Genomic DNA, 15,004 nt, shown 5'->3' with positions numbered 1-15,004 from the left:
GACAGTCCAGGAAAACAGTAAGGGCAATTCCTATAGTGGATTATATCTGGGAGGAAGGAATTAAAATTATGAATAAGCCAGCCACTGTAAAAGGTTCAGCCAAGAATAGGAAAAAAACATAATGCTCCTGCAGACTCAACAGCTTGTCTAATAGGACATCTGAAACTGGACACTGTTATTACTGGGGCTGCTCAACGCAGGTAGATGAACCCATCTACATCCATCTCAACACCACCTGACAAGGAAGGCAAGCGCCTTGATAATATTGGAAAGAGGTTCTAAGTCATGTCAGATACAACTGTCCATGCAGCAAATTCTCTGGTAATTCTGGGCAGATACGATTGCCAGATGTGGTCGGACATTGCCAGATATCTGGCTTTTTGCCAGAAGACAAAAAAGCAGAAGCGAAGAAGATTCTGCAGGAGAGGGAAAGATCAGCATTGGAGATTATAGAATGCGCTATGGGATTCGACAGCTGGCAGGATCAACGATGCTCAGACATCAGGGTTGGCTCAAAGCTACAAAGTTTCAGCCTGAGGTACAAACAAAAAAATGGGATATGCTCTACAACAGCGAGGCCCTATTTGGCAAACACGTAGATGATACCTTACAAGCAAACAAGGCTAATTCTGAAACAGCTAGATCCTCCAGAAACTTACAGTTCCGGAAAACTACTTTTTCCTGGGGTTAGCGAATGAGGAACTGTAGGAAGTTGGCTCTGTATGTGCTATTTCAAAGTAAGGAATAGCATGCACAGAGTCCAAGGGTTCCCCTTAGAGGTAAGATAGTGGCAAAAAGAGATAATACTAATGCTCTATTTTGTGGTAGTGTGGTCGAGCAATAGGCTTATCCAAGGAGTAGTGTTAAGCATTTGTTGTACATACACATAGACAATAAATGAGGTACACACACTCAGAGACAAATCCAGCCAATAGGTTTTTGTATAGAAAAATATATTTTCTTAGTTTATTTTAAGAACCACAGGTTCAAATTCTACATGTAATATCTCATTCGAAAGGTATTGCAGGTAAGTACTTTAGGAACTTCAAATCATCAAAATTGCATGTATACTTTTCAAGTTATTCACAAATAGCTGTTTTAAAAGTGGACACAGTGCAATTTTCACAGTTCCTAGGGGAGGTAAGTATTTGTTAGGTTAACCAGGTAAGTAAGACACTTACAGGGCTTAGTTCTTGGTCCAAGGTAGCCCACCGTTGGGGGTTCAGAGCAACCCCAAAGTCACCACACCAGCAGCTCAGGGCCGGTCAGGTGCAGAGTTCAAAGTGGTGCCCAAAACACATAGGCTAGAATGGAGAGAAGGGGGTGCCCCGGTTCCGGTCTGCTTGCAGGTAAGTACCCGCGTCTTCGGAGGGCAGACCAGGGGGGTTTTGTAGGGCACCGGGGGGGACACAAGCCCACACAGAAATTTCACCCTCAGCGGCGCGGGGGCGGCCGGGTGCAGTGTAGAAACAAGCGTCGGGTTCGCAATGTTAGTCTATGAGAGATCTCGGGATCTCTTCAGCGCTGCAGGCAGGCAAGGGGGGGGTTCCTCGGGGAAACCTCCACTTGGGCAAGGGAGAGGGACTCCTGGGGGTCACTTCTCCAGTGAAAGTCCGGTCCTTCAGGTCCTGGGGGCTGCGGGTGCAGGGTCTCTCCCAGGTGTCGGGATTTTGGATTCAAAGAGTCGCGGTCAGGGGAAGCCTCGGGATTCCCTCTGCAGGCGGCGCTGTGGGGGCTCAGGGGGGACAGGTTTTGGTACTCACAGTATCAGAGTAGTCCTGGGGTCCCTCCTGAGGTGTCGGATCTCCACCAGCCGAGTCGGGGTCGCCGGGTGCAGTGTTGCAAGTCTCACGCTTCTTGCGGGGAGCTTGCAGGGTTCTTTAAAGCTGCTGGAAACAAAGTTGCAGCTTTTCTTGGAGCAGGTCCGCTGTCCTCGGGAGTTTCTTGTCTTTTCGAAGCAGGGGCAGTCCTCAGAGGATGTCGAGGTCGCTGGTCCCTTTGGAAGGCGTCGCTGGAGCAGGATCTTTGGAAGGCAGGAGACAGGCCGGTGAGTTTCTGGAGCCAAGGCAGTTGTCGTCTTCTGGTCTTCCTCTGCAGGGGTTTTCAGCTAGGCAGTCCTTCTTCTTGTAGTTGCAGGAATCTAATTTTCTAGGGTTCAGGGTAGCCCTTAAATACTAAATTTAAGGGCGTGTTTAGGTCTGGGGGGTTAGTAGCCAATGGCTACTAGCCCAGAGGGTGGGTACACCCTCTTTGTGCCTCCTCCCAAGTGGAGGGGGTCACAATCCTAACCCTATTGGGGGAATCCTCCATCTGCAAGATGGAGGATTTCTAAAAGTTAGAGTCACTTCAGCTCAGGACACCTTAGGGGCTGTCCTGACTGGCCAGTGACTCCTCCTTGTTTTTCTCATTATTTTCTCCGGCCTTGCCGCCAAAAGTGGGGCCTGGCCGGAGGGGGCGGGCAACTCCACTAGCTGGAGTGTCCTGCTGGGTTGGCACAAAGGAGGTGAGCCTTTGAGGCTCACCGCCAGGTGTGACAATTCCTGCCTGGGGGAGGTGTTAGCATCTCCACCCAGTGCAGGCTTTGTTACTGGCCTCAGAGTGACAAAGGCACTCTCCCCATGGGGCCAGCAACATGTCTCGGTTTGTGGCAGGCTGCTAAAACTAGTCAGCCTACACAGATAGTCGGTTAAGTTTCAGGGGGCACCTCTAAGGTGCCCTCTGGGGTGTATTTTACAATAAAATGTACACTGGCATCAGTGTGCATTTATTGTGCTGAGAAGTTTGATACCAAACTTCCCAGTTTTCAGTGTAGCCATTATGGTGCTGTGGAGTTCGTGTTTGACAGACTCCCAGACCATATACTCTTATGGCTACCCTGCACTTACAATGTCTAAGGTTTTGTTTAGACACTGTAGGGGTACCATGCTCATGCACTGGTACCCTCACCTATGGTATAGTGCACCCTGCCTTAGGGCTGTAAGGCCTGCTAGAGGGGTGTCTTACCTATACTGCATAGGCAGTGAGAGGCTGGCATGGCACCCTGAGGGGAGTGCCATGTCGACTTACTCGTTTTGTCCTCACTAGCACACACAAGCTGGCAAGCAGAGTGTCTGTGCTGAGTGAGAGGTCTCCAGGGTGGCATAAGACATGCTGCAGCCCTTAGAGACCTTCCTTGGCATCAGGGCCCTTGGTACTAGAAGTACCAGTTACAAGGGACTTATCTGGATGCCAGGGTCTGCCAATTGTGGATACAAAAGTACAGGTTAGGGAAAGAACACTGGTGCTGGGGCCTGGTTAGCAGGCCTCAGCACACTTTCAATTGTAAACATAGCATCAGCAAAGGCAAAAAGTCAGGGGGCAACCATGCCAAGGAGGCATTTCCTTACACAACCCCCCCCCAAACGAAAGAGGATGAGACTAACCTTTCCCAAGAGAGTCTTCATTTTCTAAGTGGAAGAACCTGGAAAGGCCATCTGCATTGGCATGGGCAGTCCCAGGTCTGTGTTCCACTATAAAGTCCATTCCCTGTAGGGAGATGGACCACCTCAACAGTTTAGGATTTTCACCTTTCATTTGCATCAGCCATTTGAGAGGTCTGTGGTCAGTTTGAACTAGGAAGTGAGTCCCAAAGAGGTATGGTCTCAGCTTCTTCAGGGACCAAACCACAGCAAAGGCCTCCCTCTCAATGGCACTCCAACGCTGCTCCCTGGGGAGTAACCTCCTGCTAATGAAAGCAACAGGCTGGTCAAGGCCATCATCATTTGTTTGGGACAAAACTGCCCCTATCCCATGTTCAGAGGCATCAGTCTGCACAATGAACTGCTTAGAATAATCTGGAGCTTTGAGAACTGGTGCTGAGCACATTGCCTGTTTCAGGGTGTCAAAGGCCTGCTGGCATTCCACAGTCCAGTTCACTTTCCTGGGCATTTTCTTGGAGGTGAGTTCAGTGAGGGCTGTCACAATGGATCCATATCCCTTCACAAACCTCCTGTAATACCCAGTCAAGCCAAGGAATGCCCTGACTTGAGTCTGGGTTTTTGGAGCTACCCAGTCCAGAATAGTCTGGATCTTGGGTTGGAGTGGCTGAACTTGGCCTCCACCTACAAGGTGGCCCAAGTAAACCACAGTTCCCTGCCCTATCTGGCATTTGGATGCCTTGATAGAGAGGCCTGCTGATTGCAGAGCCTTCAAAACCTTCTTCAGGTGGACCAGGTGATCCTGCCAGGTGGAGCTAAAGACAGCAATATCATCAAGATAAGCTGTGCTAAAGGACTCCAAGCCAGCAAGGACTTGATTCACCAACCTTTGGAAGGTGGCAGGGGCATTCTTTAAACCAAAGGGCATAACAGTAAACTGATAATGCCCATCAGGTGTGGAGAATGCTGTCTTTTCTTTTGCTCCAGGTGGCATTTTTATTTGCCAGTACCCTGCTGTCAAGTCAAAGGTACTTAGAAATTTGGCAGCACCTAATTTATCAATGAGCTCATCAGCTCTTGGAAATGGATGAGCATCTGTCTTGGTGACAGAATTGAGCCCTCTGTAGTCCACACAAAACCTCATCTCTTTCTTTCCATCTTTGGTGTGAGGTTTGGGGACTAAGACCACTGGGCTAGCCCAGGGGCTGTCAGAGCGCTCAATTACTCCCAATTCCAGCATCTTGTGGACTTCCACCTTGATGCTTTCTTTAACATGGTCAGATTGTCTAAAGATTTTGTTCTTGACAGGCATGCTGTCTCCTGTGTCCACATCATGGGTACACAGGTGTGTCTGACCAGGGGTTAAGGAGAAGAGTTCAGGAAACTGTTGTAGGACTCTCCTACAATCAGCTTGCTGTTGGCCAGAGAGGGTGTCTGAGTAGATCACTCCATCTACTGTGCCATCTTTTGGGTCTGATGACAGAAGATCAGGGAGAGGTTCACTCTCTGCCTCCTGATCCTCATCTGTTACCATCAACAGATTGACATCAGCCCTGTCATGGAAGAGCTTAAGGCGGTTCACATGGATCACCCTCTTGGGGCTCCTGCTTGTGCCCAGGTCCACCAGGTAGGTGACCTGACTCTTCCTTTCTAGTACTGGGTAAGGGCCACTCCATTTGTCCTGGAGTGCCCTGGGAGCCACAGGCTCCAGAACCCAGACTTTCTGCCCTGGTTGGAACTCCACCAGTGCAGCCTTTTGGTCATACCAAAACTTCTGGAGCTGTTGGCTGGCCTCAAGGTTTTTGGTTGCCTTTTCCATGTACTCTGCCATTCTAGAGCGAAGGCCAAGTACATAGTCCACTATGTCCTGTTTAGGCTCATGGAGAGGTCTCTCCCAGCCTTCTTTAACAAGGGCAAGTGGTCCCCTTACAGGATGACCAAACAGAAGTTCAAAGGGTGAGAATCCTACTCCCTTCTGTGGCACCTCTCTGTAAGCGAAAAGCAGGCATGGCAAGAGGACATCCCATCTCCTTTTGAGTTTTTCTGGGAGCCCCATGATCATGCCCTTTAATGTCTTGTTGAATCTCTCAACTAAGCCATTAGTTTGTGGATGGTATGGTGTAGTGAATTTATAAGTCACCCCACACTCATTCCACATGTGCTTTAGGTATGCTGACATGAAGTTGGTACCTCTGTCAGACACCACCTCCTTAGGGAAACCCACTCTGGTAAAGATACCAATGAGGGCCTTGGCTACTGCAGGGGCAGTAGTCGACCTAAGGGGAATAGCTTCAGGATACCTGGTAGCATGATCCACTACTACCAGGATATACATATTTCCTGAGGCTGTGGGAGGTTCTAGTGGACCAACTATGTCCACACCCACTCTTTCAAAGGGAACCCCCACCACTGGAAGTGGAATGAGGGGGGCCTTTGGATGCCCACCTGTCTTACCACTGGCTTGACAGGTGGGGCAGGAGAGGCAAAACTCCTTAACCATGTTGGACATATTGGGCCAGTAGAAGTGGTTGACTAACCTCTCCCACGTCTTGGTTTGTCCCAAATGTCCAGCAAGGGGAATGTCATGGGCCAATGTTAGGATGAACTTCCTGAACAGCTGAGGCACTACCACTCTCCTAGTGGCACCAGGTTTGGGGTCTCTGGCCTCAGTGTACAGGAGTCCATCTTCCCAATAGACCCTATGCGTTCCATTTTTCTTGCCTTTGGACTCTTCAGCAGCTTGCTGCCTAAGGCCTTCAAGAGAGGGACAGGTTTCTTGTCCCTGACACAGCTCCTCCCTTGAGGGTCCCCCTGGGCCTAAGAGCTCAACCTGATAAGGTTCAAGCTCCAAAGGCTCAGTTCCCTCAGAGGGCAGAACTTCTTCCTGAGAAGAGAGGTTCCCTTTCTTTTGCTGTGTTGTAGTTGGTTTCCCAACTGACTTTCCTGTTCTCTTGGTAGGCTGGGCCATTCTTCCAGACTCCAGCTCTACTTGTTCACCCTGTGCCTTGCATTGTGCTCTTGTTTTCACACACACCAGTTCAGGGATACCCAGCATTGCTGCATGGGTTTTTAGTTCTACCTCAGCCCATGCTGAGGACTCTAGGTCATTTCCAAGCAGACAGTCCACTGGGATATTTGAGGAGACCACCACCTGTTTCAGGCCATTGACCCCTCCCCATTCTAAAGTAACCATTGCCATGGGATGTACTTTTCTCTGATTGTCAGCGTTGGTGACTGTGTAAGTTTTTCCAGTCAGATATTGGCCAGGGGAAACCAGTTTCTCTGTCACCATGGTGACACTGGCACCTGTATCCCTCAGGCCCTCTATTCTAGTCCCATTAATTAAGAGTTGCTGTCTGTATTTTTGCATGTTAGGCGGCCAGACAGCTAGTGTGGCTAAATCCACCCCACCCTCAGAAACTAGAATAGCTTCAGTGTGGACCCTGATTTGCTCTGGGCACACTGTGGATCCCACTTGGAGACTAGCCATACCAGTGTTACCTGGATGGGAGTTTGGAGTGGAACCTTTCTTGGGACAGGCCTTGTCTCCAGTTTGGTGTCCATGCTGTTTACAGCTATGACACCAGGCCTTTTTGGGATCAAAGTTTTTACCCTTGTACCCATTGTTTTGTGAAGAGGTTCTGGGCCCACCCTCCTGTGCAGGTTTTTGGGGGCCTGTAGAAGACTCTTTACTATTTTTAGTTTTGGCTGTCTCATCACCCTTCCCCTGGGGAGTCTTTGTGACCCCTTTCTTTTGGTCACCCCCTGTTGAAGTCTTGGACACCCTTGTCTTGACCCAATGGTCCGCCTTCTTTCCCAATTCTTGGGGAGAAATTGGTCCTAGGTCTACCAGATGCTGATGCAGTTTATCATTGAAACAATTACTTAACAGGTGTTCTTTCACAAATAAATTGTACAGCCCATCATAATTACTTACACCACTGCCTTGAATCCAACCATCTAGTGTTTTCACTGAGTAGTCAACAAAGTCAACCCAGGTCTGGCTCGAGGATTTTTGAGCCCCCCTGAACCTAATCCTGTACTCTTCAGTGGAGAATCCAAAGCCCTCAATCAGGGTACCCTTCATGAGGTCATAAGATTCTGCATCTTTTCCAGAGAGTGTGAGGAGTCTATCCCTACACTTTCCAGTGAACATTTCCCAAAGGAGAGCACCCCAGTGAGATCTGTTCACTTTTCTCGTTACACAAGCCCTCTCAAAAGCTGTGAACCACTTGGTGATGTCATCACCATCTTCAAATTTTGTCACAATCCCTTTGGGGATTTTTAACATGTCAGGAGAATCTCTGACCCTATTTATATTGCTGCCACCATTGATGGGTCCTAGGCCCATCTCTTGTCTTTCCCTTTCTATGGCTAGGAGCTGTCTCTCTAAAGCCAATCTTTTGGCCATCCTGGCTAACAGGAGGTCATCTTCACTGAGAGCATCCTCAGTGATTTCAGAAATGTGGGACCCTCCTGTGAGGGACTCACTATTTCTGACTAACACAGTTGGAGACAGGACTTGAGGGGTCCTGTTCTCCCTATTTAGGACTGGAGGAGGGACATTGGCCTCCAAGTCACTAATTTCTTCCTCTGTGAGGTCATCATCAGAGGGGTTGGCTTTTTCAAACTCTGCCAACAGCTCCTGGAGCTGAATTTTGGTAGGTCTGGAGCCAATGGTTATTTTTTTGATATTACAGAGAGACCTTAGCTCCCTCATCTTAAGATGGAGGTAAGGTGTGGTGTCGAGTTCCACCACATTCATCTCTGTATCAGACATTATTTTGCTAAGAGTTGGAAGACTTTTTAAAGAATCTAAAACTGTTTCTAGAATCTAATTTCAAACTTTTAACAAACTTTTAAACTCTAAAAGACAATGCTAAACAGGGACTTAACACACAAGGCCCTAGCAGGACTTTTAAGAATTTAGAACAATTTCAAATTGCAAAAATGAATTTCTAATGACAATTTTGGAATTTGTCGTGTGATCAGGTATTGGCTGAGTAGTCAAGCAAATGCAAAGTCTTGTACCCCACCGCTGATCCACCAATGTAGGAAGTTGGCTCTGTATGTGCTATTTCAAAGTAAGGAATAGCATGCACAGAGTCCAAGGGTTCCCCTTAGAGGTAAGATAGTGGCAAAAAGAGATAATACTAATGCTCTATTTTGTGGTAGTGTGGTCGAGCAATAGGCTTATCCAAGGAGTAGTGTTAAGCATTTGTTGTACATACACATAGACAATAAATGAGGTACACACACTCAGAGACAAATCCAGCCAATAGGTTTTTGTATAGAAAAATATATTTTCTTAGTTTATTTTAAGAACCACAGGTTCAAATTCTACATGTAATATCTCATTCGAAAGGTATTGCAGGTAAGTACTTTAGGAACTTCAAATCATCAAAATTGCATGTATACTTTTCAAGTTATTCACAAATAGCTGTTTTAAAAGTGGACACTTAGTGCAATTTTCACAGTTCCTAGGGGAGGTAAGTATTTGTTAGGTTAACCAGGTAAGTAAGACACTTACAGGGCTTAGTTCTTGGTCCAAGGTAGCCCACCGTTGGGGGTTCAGAGCAACCCCAAAGTCACCACACCAGCAGCTCAGGGCCGGTCAGGTGCAGAGTTCAAAGTGGTGCCCAAAACACATAGGCTAGAATGGAGAGAAGGGGGTGCCCCGGTTCCGGTCTGCTTGCAGGTAAGTACCCGCGTCTTCGGAGGGCAGACCAGGGGGGTTTTGTAGGGCACCGGGGGGGACACAAGCCCACACAGAAATTTCACCCTCAGCGGCGCGGGGGCAGCCGGGTGCAGTGTAGAAACAAGCGTCGGGTTCGCAATGTTAGTCTATGAGAGATCTCGGGATCTCTTCAGCGCTGCAGGCAGGCAAGGGGGGGGTTCCTCGGGGAAACCTCCACTTGGGCAAGGGAGAGGGACTCCTGGGGGTCACTTCTCCAGTGAAAGTCCGGTCCTTCAGGTCCTGGGGGCTGCGGGTGCAGGGTCTCTCCCAGGTGTCGGGATTTTGGATTCAAAGAGTCGTGGTCAGGGGAAGCCTCGGGATTCCCTCTGCAGGCGGCGCTGTGGGGGCTCAGGGGGGACAGGTTTTGGTACTCACAGTATCAGAGTAGTCCTGGGGTCCCTCCTGAGGTGTCGGATCTCCACCAGCCGAGTCGGGGTCGCCGGGTGCAGTGTTGCAAGTCTCACGCTTCTTGCGGGGAGCTTGCAGGGTTCTTTAAAGCTGCTGGAAACAAAGTTGCAGCTTTTCTTGGAGCAGGTCCGCTGTCCTCGGGAGTTTCTTGTCTTTTCGAAGCAGGGGCAGTCCTCAGAGGATGTCGAGGTCGCTGGTCCCTTTGGAAGGCGTCGCTGGAGCAGGATCTTTGGAAGGCAGGAGACAGGCCGGTGAGTTTCTGGAGCCAAGGCAGTTGTCGTCTTCTGGTCTTCCTCTGCAGGGGTTTTCAGCTAGGCAGTCCTTCTTCTTGTAGTTGCAGGAATCTAATTTTCTAGGGTTCAGGGTAGCCCTTAAATACTAAATTTAAGGGCGTGTTTAGGTCTGGGGGGTTAGTAGCCAATGGCTACTAGCCCAGAGGGTGGGTACACCCTCTTTGTGCCTCCTCCCAAGTGGAGGGGGTCACAATCCTAACCCTATTGGGGGAATCCTCCATCTGCAAGATGGAGGATTTCTAAAAGTTAGAGTCACTTCAGCTCAGGACTCCTTAGGGGCTGTCCTGACTGGCCAGTGACTCCTCCTTGTTTTTCTCATTATTTTCTCCGGCCTTGCCGCCAAAAGTGGGGCCTGGCCGGAGGGGGCGGGCAACTCCACTAGCTGGAGTGTCCTGCTGGGTTGGCACAAAGGAGGTGAGCCTTTGAGGCTCACCGCCAGGTGTGACAATTCCTGCCTGGGGGAGGTGTTAGCATCTCCACCCAGTGCAGGCTTTGTTACTGGCCTCAGAGTGACAAAGGCACTCTCCCCATGGGGCCAGCAACATGTCTCGGTTTGTGGCAGGCTGCTAAAACTAGTCAGCCTACACAGATAGTCGGTTAAGTTTCAGGGGGCACCTCTAAGGTGCCCTCTGGGGTGTATTTTACAATAAAATGTACACTGGCATCAGTGTGCATTTATTGTGCTGAGAAGTTTGATACCAAACTTCCCAGTTTTCAGTGTAGCCATTATGGTGCTGTGGAGTTCGTGTTTGACAGACTCCCAGACCATATACTCTTATGGCTACCCTGCACTTACAATGTCTAAGGTTTTGTTTAGACACTGTAGGGGTACCATGCTCATGCACTGGTACCCTCACCTATGGTATAGTGCACCCTGCCTTAGGGCTGTAAGGCCTGCTAGAGGGGTGTCTTACCTATACTGCATAGGCAGTGAGAGGCTGGCATGGCACCCTGAGGGGAGTGCCATGTCGACTTACTCGTTTTGTCCTCACTAGCACACACAAGCTGGCAAGCAGAGTGTCTGTGCTGAGTGAGAGGTCTCCAGGGTGGCATAAGACATGCTGCAGCCCTTAGAGACCTTCCTTGGCATCAGGGCCCTTGGTACTAGAAGTACCAGTTACAAGGGACTTATCTGGATGCCAGGGTCTGCCAATTGTGGATACAAAAGTACAGGTTAGGGAAAGAACACTGGTGCTGGGGCCTGGTTAGCAGGCCTCAGCACACTTTCAATTGTAAACATAGCATCAGCAAAGGCAAAAAGTCAGGGGGCAACCATGCCAAGGAGGCATTTCCTTACAGGAACATTTTCCTATCGAGGAGGATACCAGAGGTATCCATCATGCCAATCTTACCAGCAGCCCTTTCTATCTAACTACCAGCAGCACCAACCGTATTGAACACCACCAGCATCAGCTTACTCCAAGCAACCACCAAAGGGAAAGTAGATAGCATCAGCCAGAGATACTGGCAAGAAGCAGTGACAATGTTATTGTGCTGTTACACCCTCTGCACCACATCATCCTGTGGGAGCAAGAATTTCAAGCTATTCCCATCAATGAAGGAAGATCACTACTGACAAATGGGTCCTTGATCTCATCACATATGGCCATACCTTGGAGTTCACCAAAATTCCACCTCCTACTCCACCAAAACTATCATTGCCATCTCATCTCCATCTTTTCCGAAAGGAAGCACTGGCTGTTAGCCAAGAGGGCCATAGAACAGGTTCCACATTCTCAGAAAGGATTAGCTTCAAACTTGTTTTTTCCTGGTCATGAAAAAGGCAGGGGAGTGATGCCTCATTCTGGATCTCAGGAAGCTGAACAAGTACCTAAAAAAGCAATCATTTCATATGATCACCTTCAGGAAATTCTGCACCTCCTCAGTCATGGATATTTCATGACGAGGCTAGATCTCCATATTCCTATCCATCCAAAGCATTGTAGATTTCTCAGATTCACAGTAGCCAGCACTCACTACCAATTCAAAGTGCTCCCATTTGGTCACGGGTCAGCTTCCCAGATTTTACAAAATGTTTTGCCCCAGTGGCAGCTCACGTACGTCAAAAAGGCCTTCAGGTTTTTCTGTATCTCGATGACTGGCTAATAAAAGCGCCATCTCTTCGTCAAGCGTCAACATGCCTTCAGATATTTCAATCCTAACGGCTCACAGTGAACTATCAAAAGTCTCTTCATTCTCCCTCAATGAGGATGCATTTTCTAGGAGCAAACCTAGACACATTACGAGACAAAGCATTCTTGTTTGCAGACAGACAAAAGAAACTCATAATGCTGGCTCGCAGTCACTCAAAAAGATAGTCCACTTCAGTTCGCCTTCTCAAATCTCTTCCCGGAACGATGTCATCGGCCACTCTTCAAGTGCCTTACCCTCATCAAAAAACAAGACTTTTCCAGGAGGAACTGGATAGACAATGGGTCCAAGTGGAAGGCTTATTTGACAATGTCATTCAGCTCACACTATCAATGAAAAGAGCTCCTTTCTTGGTGGATGAACTCTGACAACTCGGACAATCTCTCATCGGGATTGATGTTCTTATCTCCGATTTCAGACTATGTCATTACTACAGGCTCTTCTCTAGATGGCTGGGGCACCCATATACAAGATCTTGAAGTAGATGGCAAAAGTAGTCTGACACAGTGAAAATGCATATCAACTTCCTGGAGCTGAGAGAGATCTCACTTGCTCTCCAAGCTTTCTTACCAGGAATAGAGGGATCATCGGTGTTGATACGAACGGACAACACAACTAGTATGCACAATTTCAACAACCAGGGAGGTACAAGATCTCATATCCTATCACAAGAAGCACAAGACATATAGAAATGGGTATAGGCGCACCAAGTGTCCATAAAAGCAGAACAACTGCCGTGGGCCAGCAATTGTTTGGCGGACACTTTAAGCAGAGCAAGTCAGTGTTGTTATGAATGGGGGCTCAATCAAACCATTCTGAATACCATATTCCAGTGATGGGGCAAGCCAAAACTAGATCTCTTTACATCTCAAGAGAACAAGAAATGTTGGTTTTAAGCAAGCTGGGATCCTCAAGAAGGGTCGTGGAGGAATGCATTTTTGATAAGATGGTCAGAGATCTATGCGTACGCTTTTCCCTTTTCCCCCGATCCCTCTTACTCCCAGGCTTCTCAGGCAAAATGAAGAGGGAACCCCCCGGCTAATACTCATTGCTCCACGATGGCCCAGACAGCACTGGTTCATTGAACTTCTACTGTTGTCAGAGAACAAACACATCCAGTTTGAACCCAAGAAGGATTTTATGTCAATGAACCTGACATCTCTGCATTTATTGGCATGGCTCCTGAATACTATGTGTTTCAACACTTAAATATCCCACAAGACTGCAGGGATAATCTTGCAAGAGCCAGAGCTGACACTACAAACAAAACTTATCGCTTGAAATTGAAATGTTTTTGCTTATGGTGCCAAACCTCAAACGTACATCCTATCTCATCGCCTCAAGAACAGATTTTGCCAGATCTTCTCTCTCTCTGGCCAGATCGGGTCTGGTACACTCTTCCATTAAAGTGCACATGGCAGCCTTTTCGAGGTACAAAAGAGCTGCAGGGTGTCCTTTTCTGTGGTCTAGCAGATTAATTACACAATTTCTTAAAGGATTATTCAGAGCATTTTCTCCAATAAAGTTGCCTCCGCCAACATGGCAACTTAACACAGTGCTATCACAACTAATGAAAAGCCCTTTCGAACTCATTCACAGGGCAGAACTCAAGTTCCTAACATGCAAGGTGGCTTTGCTTATAGGTCTCACTTCTGCAAGAAGAGTGAGTGAGCTTCGAGCATTCACGATTAGAAGGCCTTTCTTACAATTAAAAAATAATAGTCATTCTCCGAACTAATCCCAAGTTCATACTAAAAGTTCCAACTGATTTCCATCTCAAGGAACCTGTTGTGCTTAAGATTTTCTTCCCGAATCCGTAGACCCCTGCAGAAAAGACTCTGCATACCCTTGATGTAAAGAGATGCTTGAAGTTCTACTTACAATGTACAAAGCATCTTCGAACTACAGACCAGATATATCTGGCATATGGAAATCTTAACAAAGGGGGTCCAGTTTCCAAAGCCAGCATAGCAACAGCCATACAATTCTGCCATTCTAAGGCTGGTAGGCCTTTGCGACAAAGGGCTAAAGCACACTCCACAAGGGCAGTTTCTACAATGGTGGCCCTGTTTGCTGGAGTACCTATTGAAAGTATATGCTGTGCTGCAACTTGGAAGAACATGTATACTTCCACCCAGCACTACTGTCTGGATGCAGCTCACCACAGCGCAGTGATGCAGCTATAGGGCAATGAGTACTTCTACATCTTTTCCAATAAGGTGAGTCTGGTATCAACAAATGTATCAGTTTATACCCACCATTGGCTATTGTGTTTTATAGCATAATTATGCTAAACGTATTTATAACTGCTAGCTGTTTTGATTCAAGCATGTGAATCTATGAAAGATACTCCAATACTGGAGAGAAAATGTGTTACTTACCTGTAACTCTCATACTCCATTATTGGTATCATTCATAGATTCACATGTGGCCCACCTGCCTCGCCTTAGAGGATCTCCTTCTTGTAAGTGGTGACTGTTTCCCACTAGTGCTAGAAAATCTGAGGGAAGATGCCTCTGCTGGGAGTATTCTAGAGGGTCCTATCACCAGACTGGCTAAAGTTTGGTTCTTTATAAATGATGTAGATAAGCTATTAAAGTCAATGTGTTTTGGAATTATAAGCTATGCTAATTACTTCCACTGCTTTAGAATATACTGTGGGACTCCCACCTCGAAGATGAGCATGTGAATCTATGGAAGATACCAAAACTGGAGTACTAAAATGACAGGTAAGTAACATGTTTTTTCCTGACACATTCCCCCATTTACCACCACTGGTAGACCCGGGAATGCAGCAGCATTGTATGCCTCCCCACCAGAGGTGCAACTAGGAGAAATATCTTTATTTCTCCTTGCTGTTTCCGCTTTCTAAGTGTGCTATAGAAAAAGGAAAATGCCCTTAAGGATTGTTTTTGTGCAGAAAGTTGCTCCGTCCTGCACAAAAACAATCCTGCCTACAACGCAGGCACCTTTACAACATTTCGCAAGGGTGTCTGCAT

General features: G+C 47.7%; 1 protein-coding gene across 2 annotated transcripts in view; it reads left to right on the top strand.

The window, feature by feature from the left end:
- Positions 1-15,004, top strand: part of LOC138303675 (alpha-2-macroglobulin-like protein 1) — a 599,538-nt gene that overhangs the window by 563,105 nt on the left and 21,429 nt on the right. The window lies entirely within an intron of this gene.

Source organism: Pleurodeles waltl, chromosome 7 (assembly GCF_031143425.1).
Source record: "Pleurodeles waltl isolate 20211129_DDA chromosome 7, aPleWal1.hap1.20221129, whole genome shotgun sequence".
In the NCBI taxonomy this organism is placed as follows: Eukaryota; Metazoa; Chordata; class Amphibia; order Caudata; family Salamandridae; genus Pleurodeles; species Pleurodeles waltl.
The sequence above is the reverse complement of the archived record's forward strand: the minus strand, read 5'-3'. Positions and strand labels throughout refer to the sequence as shown.